The sequence below is a fragment of the Lagopus leucura genome, unplaced genomic scaffold (genome assembly GCF_019238085.1).
Source record: "Lagopus leucura isolate 7727_CA_CO unplaced genomic scaffold, USGS_WTPT01 Super-Scaffold_100002, whole genome shotgun sequence".
In the NCBI taxonomy this organism is placed as follows: Eukaryota; Metazoa; Chordata; class Aves; order Galliformes; family Phasianidae; genus Lagopus; species Lagopus leucura.
This window is the reverse complement of record NW_024962263.1, coordinates 41138589-41151300: the sequence shown is the minus strand read 5'-3', so window position 1 is coordinate 41151300 and position 12712 is coordinate 41138589. Positions and strand designations below refer to the sequence as shown.

At 38.9% G+C, this 12712-nt stretch overlaps 1 long non-coding RNA gene across 1 annotated transcript; it reads left to right on the top strand.

The window, feature by feature from the left end:
- The first annotated feature begins 2606 nt into the window (after positions 1–2606).
- LOC122179456 lies at positions 2607–3782 on the top strand. Its single transcript, XR_006178693.1, has 3 exons — positions 2607–2638; positions 3212–3244; positions 3621–3782. It is a non-coding gene; the product is annotated as an uncharacterized LOC122179456 (long non-coding RNA).
- Positions 3783–12712: the final 8930 nt, after the last annotated feature.

Below are 12712 nucleotides of genomic sequence, written 5' to 3'. Positions count from 1 at the left end.
TAATACAGGGTAATTGAGTCCTCATATTAAACAGTACCACCAATACTGCATATTGGTAGTACATGGATGGTTGCTTTAACTTTTATTTAGGAACATCCTGAGACATTAATTTTTACATAAATGCATTCTTATGATTATAATTAATTCCAAACCCATTCCAAAATGTTGCTTCATTACTGTCTTTTAAAGTTACATTTCATTTGAGTGTGCTCCTGCACTGTTGTCTTCTCTCTTTGTTGCCTCTCTTCCAATCAGAGTGGATGAAATGCTGAAATATTGCTGTGGTAGACTTGAAATTCCTAAAACAGAACATACCAGAGTTTTCAGGAGAACAAAAGCCCCTTTTGTCCTACAGCACATTTTTCTGTCCTAATTCCTCTCTGGGGATAGCCTTTACAAGGAAACAATTTTTGGTCACCAGCAGCAGGGTTTCACCTGGCAGTTCTTGCTTTCTGTGTTCTCCTACCAGCTCTCCTGCTCCAACTACTGCTGCTAATCTAAGTACACTGAATTGAGTAGTGAGGAGCTAACATCCCTCTCTGACATTATCCAGCATCTTTCTTTCAGCCCCCAAAACGAAACTGGCAGAGCAAGCAACAGATTCTTCCATGCTTCCTGAAAGGAGATTGTAGTGATGTGAGAGTAGGCTTGTTTTCCCAGGCAACAGCAATAAGATGAGAGGGAATGCCCTTTAGCTGCATCAGAGGAAGTTCAGGTTGGATATTAAGGAAAATTTGTCCCCAGAAAGAGTGGCATAGGCTGCCTAGGAAAGTGGTGGAACACCTGGAGGTGTTCAAGAACCGTGTGGATATCGCACTGAGGGACATGGTTAGTGGGCATGGCGTGATGGGTTGATGGTTGGACTAGATAGCCTTAGTGTTTCCAACTATACTGATTCTATGATTCTGTGATTATAGTTGCACATCATGAATAGCCACAAAATAAGATGTTTTTATTCACTCTCTGAACAAACTTTTTCTACAGATGATACATGTGGTTTACACTTAGAAAACTTTCGATGTCTCTTTGAGAAAATACAGGGCTATAAACCCAACTTCAGTTCTGCTGCCTTTTCTTGGTAGTAGACATCATATATGAAGATGATTTCTAATTTTTCTTTTGTTCCACTGTGGTGAATAACAGAGGCAGGACGCTGTAATCACAGCTCAGATAGGCTGGCTCATAGGCATCATGATGAAGCTTGTTGAACTCAGACCCTTTCTTACATAAGGTCATTGCATTGGTTCTCTCAGCCTTCTGGTCAGCTTTGATGTGAGCTGCAGTATTTCTATGACCTCAGCCTAGGGATAAACTAGTGGCCCTGCACTCAGCAGTGGTTAAACGTGAATATATAAAGAAAGTGGAGATTTGCTTTGTGCCATATGAGGTTACTTTCAAGCATACCCACAAACTTGTAGAAAATTGATGTATTTGGTTTATTGAAAATATGTAATAGTAGGAAAAGAAACAGTATTTCAGGCAAAATAATATTTAAAACTTACCAGCTCATGTACCTTGCTCTATGATTTCTGTTTGAGAAACAGATCTGCTCGTATCTCCATAAATATGTCTTGCCAATTTCTTTTTCTTTTTTTTTCCCTTTTTCTATAGATTAAAGAGTTTATACCCTTTCATGTTCAGCTTTTTTTCCGTAAGCCACTAAAGTCAATTTTTTGGGTCATTAGGGCATGTATCAAATGTGTGTATATAACTTTGGATAGTCATATTTCTTTTTGTCCTTTTGGGTGTTTATTTTGAAGGAAGTTAAGTATGAACCATCAGCAGTTCTTAAATGAGTAGTGTCTTTAACTGCTGTGTTTGGAGAACAGAAGGTTTGTCTGTGACTACTGAAGGATGGTATCCTATATTTTATATTTTCAAGCCAAAGACAAGGGAAAATGTAAGTTTACATAAACGATGGTGCAGAAGGGATTGCTTAAATCTTCCCAAGTGCAGTCATCAGTAAATCATGCAAAAAAAAAGCAATAGAGGAAGTATAGGAAGCCTCTGTGCTGGTGCAGAAGAAAGAGGAAAGATTTTTGTGCAGACAAATGCATATAGATTGCTTCAGTAGTCAGCTCGAACAGTCAGTTCCATTTCTTGGCCTAAATGTAAGCTGTACATTAAGCTGTATGGAGAAAAGGTTGCTTCACTTTTCTGTCTCTCTGTGTGCCATGGGGGCTGAGTGGCATGCTCTAGAACTGCTTTGATTCTTAGTGATTGTGTTCAATTTTGCGCATTTTAGTTAATCTTGGCAAAGTTATGAAGCGTCCCGTTGGGACTGGGGTTGTCAAAGAGTAAACTTATATGGTGGCTACGGAGTAGGATGAGTCTGAAAGTTGCTGAAGGTTCCCTGTGTATTCACCAGAGGAGAAAAGACCTTTCGGGGAGCAATTCTTCCAAATAATAATGAAAGGCAATGAAGTTCTCAGTGCAACCCCTGAAAATTAGGGCTGTTTTGAAATGGTAATGTGTTCGTTGTAACAGGTAATGGGAACATTACATCTGGACTTCTTCAAGATGAGTCACACCTTTCCTCTTTAATTCTGCAGAGACTTGGCACCTCTGTGTGATGAAATCCAAATACTGGCTGTGGTTACGGAACCGAGCAAAATACAGAGCAGATGAAGAGATACAGGTCAGTATATGCATCTATAGCTGTTTGCCAAGATGACATGGATCCAGAGGAATGTTTGAACACAACCCAGAAATTGTCATTCTTCAATATACATCCATTGAGATGACCCTAGAGAATACACACCTGGTTTTCACTTAACCAATTGCAGAAGAGATACCAGCTGAAAAGTACTGAAACACTGGAAAATTTTCAGATAGGTCACTGCTGTTTCTAAAATATCCTGGGATTTGGAGTACACTATTCTGCACTGTTTCTTTTGCTCCAAAACTAAAAGACACTGTCCTAATAAAGAGGACAGTACAGAATGACTGCTGCATTACTATTTTGATGACAGGCCCCTTCTTTTTTTACTTGTTTGCTTTAGTTCTTACCTTATGCAATGATAATTTTAGAAATGAATTCTGAAGTGAATGATATTTCCTGCAATTGCTGTCCCTTATCTGGAAGATGATGCTTATAGATGGGAACTGATAGTTTCTGAGATTAGCAATGCAAGATTGTGTTTCCTATATAGACTGACTTTAAACCAGGAGGATAGAATGACTTTTACCATGCAAAGGTATTTCTATTCAGGTCCGTCGGAATGTATTACTGCCTAGGACAGAGGTAAAAAAATATTTGATGTTTAGTCTAAGTTTTGCCTTTCTCAGAGTTGTCATTATTTATAATTACTGCTCTTTTACTATCCTAACTTGTTTTTCTTCTGCTGCCTGTTTATTTCTAACAGATGCTTATAGCCAGTTAACATATGTCCCCTCAGCCTTTGCCTAGTTAAGCTGTATGCAAATCAGTTACTTCTTTCAATTTTCCCCCCATCTAAATCCCCTCCTCAGCTACTTAACATTTTCTTCATTTTCTCATGGCTTCTAATATGTCTGCAGCGCTGAATGAATATCCTGGGAGTGGCAATTTGGTTTTAAAGATATAAATAAATAACTACAAACACAATCTTTTTTTAATTAAAGCTATTTATTATTTGCAGAGCTGTAGCTCGCGGGGCCTCATTGTTCGGGAACACCACGTAACAAAAAGAAAAGCCGTGCACTGAGGAGCTGCTGTGTCTGCAAGGGATCTCTTCAAAACAGAAACCAAACAAAATTGAGCAAACCCAACAATGTACTCTGCAGCCAACAATGGCCGCTGCCAAAGTCTTGTACCTGGCAGCATTCAACAGGTTATAATGCTTGTATCTGCTTGGTTGTCTTCCTTTCCCATTCGTTGTTGCTGCGTGTGTTTTATATGACTTAATTCAGTACCTGTAGGTAGACTTAGGTTTTGCTGCAGTGTGGCTGTGGCTTTGGGAGCCTCTGCTTGTTTTCATGCTGGCAGCAACTGGCAGCTTCTGGTTAAATCCAGCTGACGATGAGCGCTGCCGTGCTTGAGGCGCTGTGCGAGCAGAGGCAGACAGAGCAATCCCAGGCCAGCAAGCTCTGGTCTTGTGCCTGGAGACATCCTTGGGAGCTCCAAGGGAGATGTGGCGTCGCCATGGCGAGGCCTGGAGTCTGGGGATGGCTCCTCTCCTTGTGGATGGGAATGATGGCTTCTGTTTTTAGACAGCAGCGGTTCCAGAGATGCATCCCTAAGTGGCTGGTGTCCATCCTGCAGCAATCCAGACCTTCCTGTGAGGCCTGCTGAGATGGAGAAATGCTGAGACTGTGGCTCTGTGTGACTCTGGGACTTATGCACCATGTACAACATAGGGAGCCTGACTGAGGACATGAAGGATGCTTGTGCAAAGGGAACAGTCAAGCTAGGGCCACATGCAAGTGAAGTCACTCTTCACTTTCTCCCTCTCATGGCACATTCACATTCTGAAGATGGTAACATGGAGAGTTGAGAAAGGACAGGCTGTAGATAAGGCCCTTTCAATCAGACCGTTGGTCTCATCTACATAAAGGGCCTGACATACTTAGAACAAATATGAATAAACATCCAGTGTTGTGGAAAACACTAATTGAGGTGAGATACTTCCCAAGAGCAAATGAGGGATCATTTCTTCTGACACTGACATCCATTACATGTATACAGATAGGACCATCAACACCACCAACTCAAAGCTTTGCTATGGTCTACAGGGCCATTAGAGAAAGCAAAGTACTAGGTGACATTTCTAAGCAGTCAGTTCTTGTTCTCCAAACACATCTAAATTAAAGATCCATGATCCTGCAAATGCATGAATTGCGCATATCACATAATTTTCCAGGAGTTTAAAGGTTGCCATTGAGGAACTTGTGTTACCTCCAATGGATAGAACAAGGAGAACATTTGCACCCAAGAAACACTACTTTTTCAGTATTAAAGTTGTAAAAGGCATAGGAGAATACTGAGAAGCAAAGCTGTAATTTTCTCTGGCCTTTTGCTGTCTCCTTTCATTACATGTCTAGGAGAAGTAAACAAGGTCTGATGCATTCCTATTGGAAACAGTTTTAGCAAAATTGGAGTCCTTCTGCTGCAAACGGTGGAGGTAGACATGATTATCCACATTTTGGGTCTACTGCATACACAGGGCTCTTTCTGCCTTCAGTTCCAACACTGCTTCAGACCTCAGTTCATTAGGTTCACTTTGTTCAGCCTTCAGCAATGTGGCTCCCAGATGTGTTTTCCGGTATTTCGTTTATAACTCTGAGGAATCTACAGCATCCAGTCACCCCTGTGTCTTTTTTTTTTTTTTTTTTTCCTGGCATTGAAGTTCTTTGAACAGGACATTCTTATTAACATCAACAGTCAAATATGAAATAAAGCTAAAAAACCCTGTCAGGTTTTCATTCTCACCAGAAAGAAATTTAAGGTAGAACTTCAACAAGCATCCTCATAGAAATATTTGCTGGCAAAGGTTTTGTTCACCACTCTGCTGATATAGTTTTCAGCTGACAACATACGTTCCTATGCAACATCTTTTAAGTCTTCTGCTTTGTGAATATCAGTATCAGCATTGCAGCAATGATAGTTCTGGGATGTAAATGGTTTATTTTATTTTACCAGCTTAGGTAGTTTGGGAAAAAATGAGCTGGAGGAGGGCATGTATGTCTGCAAGCTTGTCTGTTTTTTCCAGCTACATGGACTTGAAAAATGCTATCTCTGTTACAAATCTTACTTTCCTTTGTATGCATGCAGTTGGATAATTACCTCTAACTATTGCTTGGATAAATGGTTTCTAAAGACTTTGGGCACACAAAGTCATAGTTGCTAAATTGTCTAAAGATGATTTCTTAAATTAAGTAATTTTCTCTCTAAGTTTGTTTCATAACACATGAAAATACTTTTTGCCATATGTATTTCTAGGCCACTTTTTAAAGCACGCAGAATTATTAGGTCTTATAAATTTTCACAGGCATAGCAAAAAATGCCAGCAATTGCTTTTGTCTAAGTCATTTAAAAAAGGTGTCACTATGTCTGACTTCAAAGTGCCTGGTAAATCTGGATCAGAGAGGCAATGAATTTGAAATATTAAATCATGCATAGCACAGAGCATTGGGCAAAATTAAAAAGGGAGGCTGAGTAAAAGATCATAGAAAAACATAACTCAAGCAGGACTGTGGTATTTTGATTTATTTTCAGTTTTTTAAAAACTGATTTTGTTTTGCAGGATCTCCCTGTGCCCTCCTGCCATCATGAGAAAAGAGCTTCTGCACACTTTGCTTTCCAGGCTTTGCATTTACAGCTGGTTCCTGAAGGAGGTTCATGAACTCTGCTGCACACAGCGAGTTGCTTCTTGCCTACACATAGTTTTAATTGTAGTATTTAGCAATTGGTTTAGTCTCTTAATTGCAAGGTATAACATCTCTGCCAAAAATATCATAAATGGTGATAACTGAGTATTTTTCATATGTGAAGTATCTCAGTATTTGAATCTCGGTTATGCCTTACCTTCCCCTGTTCTTGGGACAGTGTATTCCTCATTTTAATTCTGTGCCTTCCAGAGAAGCACTACTTAATTTCTTTGGGTATTGCCTATGCTTTATTGCAGTGACAGTAGAATCCAGGACAGGATGAAGGAAGGGCCCCATCTAGGTTTTTCAGAACATGCAATACTGCATGTTTCTATCAAATCCCAGACTATCTTTCACTTCTCTAATGTTAGCAATTCAAGTCTTTATGAACTTGCTTGACAGGAGAGGCTGCTTTTTGGCTAATCCTACTTCTACCCTCACTGATATGTCTACTCCTCCCCATCCTCATGAAGCAAATTCACCTGGCTCTTGGCTGCCCCTGACCAGGAGGTTTACTCCAAGCTCTCTGTCTTACACTCTCTTTCCTCCAATTGAAATGGTTGTCAGGACCTTGTCTGGTATAATACTAGGTTACATTTTGCTTGTCAGAAAGGTGCTTTTTCTGTTTTACATTTGGCTTTTATTCTTGCATTGCCTGACCTCATAATCCACCCTGACCCACATGAAACCCTAAATAACCATATCACTTGTTAGTGTTAGTATTACAGTATGTTTGTTAAGCAGTACACTGTTTCAAGGCTCTTGTTGATGGCTGCTGCACAGAGAATTTATTGCTTCATCCTATCTTTTGTTTTCCAGACTTTTTCTGATCTTGTTTCCATTGCTTACCTTTCTCTCTGTGAGTATGTAATGTTTATATATGACTCCTTGAAAGACCTTGCAGGCTGTGTCATGGCTGTGTCGGGGCAGGAACTCAATGAGCTTCAGAAGGAAACTTTCTAGTCCTACCGACTGGGTCACCCATAGAAAGTGCTGTCTTCAGAAGGGATGGAAATCCAGCAGTTGCAGTTTCAGACTCGTCCAGCTGTCAGCTGAAAAGTATCTACAAAAGCTTGCTAAAAATATCTGTCAAAAGTTTAATTTATGATAAAGTAAAAATGCTGTGTGAAACATATTGAACCCCGGTTTTGAAGCTTGTTTGGAAAACTTTTTAACCTGTAGCTGGCTTTACCTGATGTTTATCTGCCATATCATAGAATCATAGAATGTCTTGGGTTGGAATGGATCAAAAATCATCCGGTTCTAACCCCCTCACCACTTGTTCTTGCAGCTCTCCCACTGCTACCACAGCCTCTCTTCTATATTTTTTTGGTGCAATGCTGTCTTTATTGTTAACACAGTCAAATTTCGAAGTCAGACTCCACTCTTCTCCATTATTACTTCTATTACAAATATTTGTGAATTTTTTTGTCCATTTTAAAATTTGGGATATGCCATGGCACAGTCTCATGAGGTTTGTAGTTCTGCAGCCTCAGTATTTTGTCATGTGGGTAACATTAATCAGGATGACTTGGTCTTTGAGGCATCCTCAATCTAAGTATTTTCATTAGTTCTTTTCTGTGCAAGAAAGGACTGAAGAGCCTGCAGTAGGGAGGGAAAGGGAGAGATGGCTTTGTTCCTTTTCCTTTTCCTTTTCCTTTTCCTTTTCCTTTTCCTTTTCCTTTTCCTTTTCCTTTTCCTTTTCCTTTTCCTTTTCCTTTTCCTTTTCCTTTTCCTTTTCCTTTCCTTTTCACCAACATCTAGTTGAGCTTTCAAATACTGCTAAAATCTAATGTACTCTCCAAGGCCTTGTTCTGTGTATTATAATCTGTAATCATCTGTGTTACAGTTTTCACAGAAGTGCTAAAACCATTTTAGCACCACTTTGCTGGCAAGAACATTTAGAGTCTTTCAAAGAATGAAACTTTTCATGAACTACAAATAGAAGACATTTGTGAGGCTTTTATGAAAACTTGGCATTTAACTGACTGTGTTAAGTCCAAGAGTAATTTTCAGATCTGCAGTATATAAAATTGGTCCTCAAGCTCCTTCTAAATAGCAGCACAAAGTAGGACTCTGAAAAGTCAGTTGTCTGTGTCGTAATTAGTAGGAGATAAACTAAGTGTCAGAAAACACATTTGCAGAGGAAAAATGTCTCCATACTTTTATCTTTCTTTCATATTGTACACAAAACTGAAAATTGCTCTCTGTTATTAAGAATTCATGCATTTAGTAATATTATTACTTTTATAAAGATATCCACTCTAAAATAAAAAGGACCTAAACTCAGAAGAAATGTGACTCCATGGGGAAAAAGGCACATCATTTTACTGGCTTTCTATACCAAATTTTCAAGATCAAATTCTGCAGAAGAGAAAAGGAAAGGAAGGTACAAACTTTTCCAAATAGAAATGGTTTAAAATGGAAATTTCACTTTTTTTTTTTTTTTTCCTCACAGGGAGATCAGCACAATCAGATCTTACAGAATAATGATATAGGTATTATTATCATTATTTTCAAACTGGCTTTAATTTTCAGAATACATCCTCATCTGGAGCATTCAATGTTTTTCAATTCACTCCACTTTCCCCTACTCTTCTTTAAAATACAGAAAACAGATATGGAATACATTTCTGATTGCACTTATCTGTGACTGAAGTCTTGAATATAGTGATTCTACCTGCAGAATACAAGTGAAATTGGAGTTAAACCCTAACTGTTTTGGTTGGACATGTGCATGGCACGTGAAGAATGCATGCAAACCAAGTCCAGAATGTTGCTGTCACCCCAGTTTTGGGTGAAGCATATGCACTTTTACCTCTGTGATCTCACATAAACATCAGCAAGGCCTTTGCTTTTCAAATCCACAGATCTCTGTCTGTGAGACTGTGTAAATGACAAAGAAATCTCGTTCTTGACATTTGATCAGCACCACATAAGAGACCCAAACCTGTACTTTACCAAGGCTTTTGTGAGAACCTGAATATATTTTTCTCATTTTTGCTCATCGATGTAGTGAATTCAGTGCTGAAATGACAGTAAATCTCAGGGAGGTGAGGAGAATTACTGAATGCTTATGAATCAGTTATAGTGCCTGGACTCAGAAGGTGTGAAGAGTTTGCCATTAATGGCTACAGGAATTCATTCTGAGATTGTTTCTGAATCTTTTGCTGTGTTTACAAGTTCTGAGAATAATAAAATAAATATCTAACGCTTCTCTTGTGCACATAATTGCTTTTTCTCCCAACACATGCACGTACTAGAAACACTCGTATGATTACATTCTGTGCTTTACTGAGAAGAGGAGCTTAGTGAATTTGTCCTTGCGTAGGAGTCTGTGGCAGAACGAGTGGCTGAGCCCTGTTTCCTGCACCCAGACCAGTGTTGCAATCACATGACCACATCTGTGCAGACACCTTCCTTCAATGATGTCTACCGTGGAAATCAGTCTGAAGATTTGAATGGTGCTTCCCAGTTCTAAAACTGACATGTAGATGTCAATGTGCATCAATATAGAGACCTGCACTTCTCCTAGCTCAACAACTGCCTTGGAGATTTAATCAGTCTTGGAAGTACTACTCTGCTGTCTTTCCACTGACAAGAAGGAGAGAGAAGCCACCACGCAGGTGTGACAGTGAAGAATGAAGCAGCCTGTTTCCTCAGGCAATTAAATGTGAGCAGCTGTGGTAATTTACAGACACTTCAATCCCTTGGTCTTAGGATGGTTTTGGACTGAAAAGATGTAGGATCAGTTTCCTAAAGGTGATAAGCTAGATCTCCAAAAGAGAAATTTATCCACAGCAGACAATAATAATGATTTAGATACTGATACCAACATTTATTTCACAGAGTCATAGAATTACCAAGGTTGGAAAATACCTCTACGCTCATCCAGTCCAACTGTCCACTTATCACCAATATTTCCCTAACCCTAACCATGTCCCTCAGTACAACACCTAAACATTTCTTGAACACCTTCAATGACAGTGACTCCATCACCTCCCTGGACAGCCCATCCCAGCGCCTGACCACTCTCTCGGAGAAGTATGGTTATATTTGCTTTATACACAACAAGCTTTTAAACTTCAAAACTTCTGAAGTTCAGCAAGATGTCAAAAGAACAGCAGCAATTTAAATTGTACTGTAGGAGCATTAGAACTCAGGAAACAACCACGGTATGCTTTTATTCCTATAAAACCCATGACAGAATGTTAATCATTCTCACAAATTGGAGCTGAGCACTTTGGACCAGTGGTATTAACCTCTGAAAGGTGAATCTTGACAGGTGTTTTCTCAAGTTCCATTCTTCATCCCCCCTGCAGTAGTCTCTCCCTTAAAACACTGTATTAGAGTTGTGAGCTGTAAATACATCAGGAGCATATCACAGCACCATATTACATGTAACATTTCAGATTGGAGCACATCTTAGCATACCATGTGAAGATCTCATGGGGCAGCACTGGTAGGTATACCACGTTTTCCTCATCCCTCTTACCTCAATAGACTTTATCAACAATCTGAAACAGTAGGCCACTTACATGAAATGCACGTCCTAGATCTTCTGAATTTCTCTGAACCCTGCATCTTTGACTGGTTACTGCTTTGGGGTTCTTACTGGGATGCATTTTTGTGAAATGAAACACCAGCTGATTCAAATGGATGAACCAAGAGTGAGCTGAACCAACAGCTAGGACAGAATTTACCAGCTTTACTAGCAAGGGCAAAGACACTTCTAGCTACTGTACAGCTGTAAACTTGAAGACTTAGAGCTCCAACACAATATTTTTGTATTTATCTAAAGAAATGGCTACATGAACCTTTGCAAGCAGAAGTGAGCTTTCTCCATCTTTACTCTGAGCTGACTGGAAGTCATATAGCAAACTAGCATGGCATTAGGCCTAAACTAATATAGCCTGCTTCCCAGCTGAACTTTATTAGCTTGGGCTTGGTGCCCTGCTAACCACAGCTGTGGATTTCTTGTCAGCTTGGAGTACAGGCAGAACAAGCTTATGCCTCTTTATGGGGAGTCCTATAGGATTTTAATGTTTGTGAATAGTGCTAGCATTAGAAAGTTGAATGTTTCTTCTTTCTCTCCTCAGAACAAATTACAAAGTAAGTTGCCTATCCTTTCTTTTACGTTCCCTGTATCAGCAAATGTATTTTTTAATCTTTGCTTTGTCTTGTTGTCAGTCCTTACTTGTCATTAACTGGTCCTTTTTCTTTCATTTGTATTCTTTTTACAGTTAAATAGTCTTAATTTTTTTTCTGCTCCTATAACCACACAAGGCAACTCTAGATTAACAAAGAAAGCTGAGCAAAGACTTGAGAACTCATATGAAAGAAAAATGATGTTTCTTTGAAATTTCTTCAAATGTTTAATCTACATCTTTTATCCAGTAGTTGACTTGTTTGTAAATAGAGCCTGCCCTAATAAATTTTTAAATTTTTCATTTGGAAGTGTACTGCTGGAAGCTGTCTATTTGTTAAAATCAAACCCAGCTTTATTTAAAAAAAAAAAAAGTGCTGATTTTGTTGAATATGTGTGTGGTGGAGAGCAGAGAGGCAAAATCTAGCTTGTGGCATTAAGGATAATGGCCCTTCTGTGGGTTTTGGTTCAATCCAAATTAAGCTGAGTGGAACAACTCTGCTTCTGAAGATCACAGGTTTCTGGAGTAAGAACTTTATTATCCTCATTGTGGTGTTTGGTTTTGTGTGACTCATTAGAAGGTTTGTGGTTCAAAGTTCACAGCAGTTAATAGTAAGGAGTATGCTGCTCGCTGAACTGTTGGCTAAAGTGGGTTCTCTTTTCTTTTTCATTTTCCACTTCTTCTGTTCAACCCAAACACCTGCTACTATTAAAATAGGTGCTTACCTTCTGCTGATAAGCTTGAGCCTCTAACTGGGGCTTTTGCCCAGCAGAACTTGCAATGCCTGCTTTGCAGTTCTTTCTTCTTGTTCGGAGTAGCTCATTTTTTCTAAGCTTCCTCACCTTGAACAAGGTGGAGGCATTAGAAGGATAATCTGTTATGTTCCTTTTGAAAAAAACAAAAACAAACAAAAAAAACTTTAGCTAAAGATAGAACAGAAGTTAGCGAAAATGATTCTGTATATAAAACATTCTTCATTTTTATTCTTTTTGTAGGTTTTGTGTGTGATCAATTTATATAAGTTTTTTACTTTATGGATACACTTGGAACTGTGAAAAATTCTCCAAAAATTCATTGATCTTATTGCTAAAGAGGTATTCAGAGGTGTTATTTTTTTCTAGTATACAAAAAAAAAGCAAACAAAAGTTTAAATTTTCTATGTCTGCATTACTTTGTAAAGTCATGGGACTCCCTAGGTTTGCCTAGGGCAGAATATG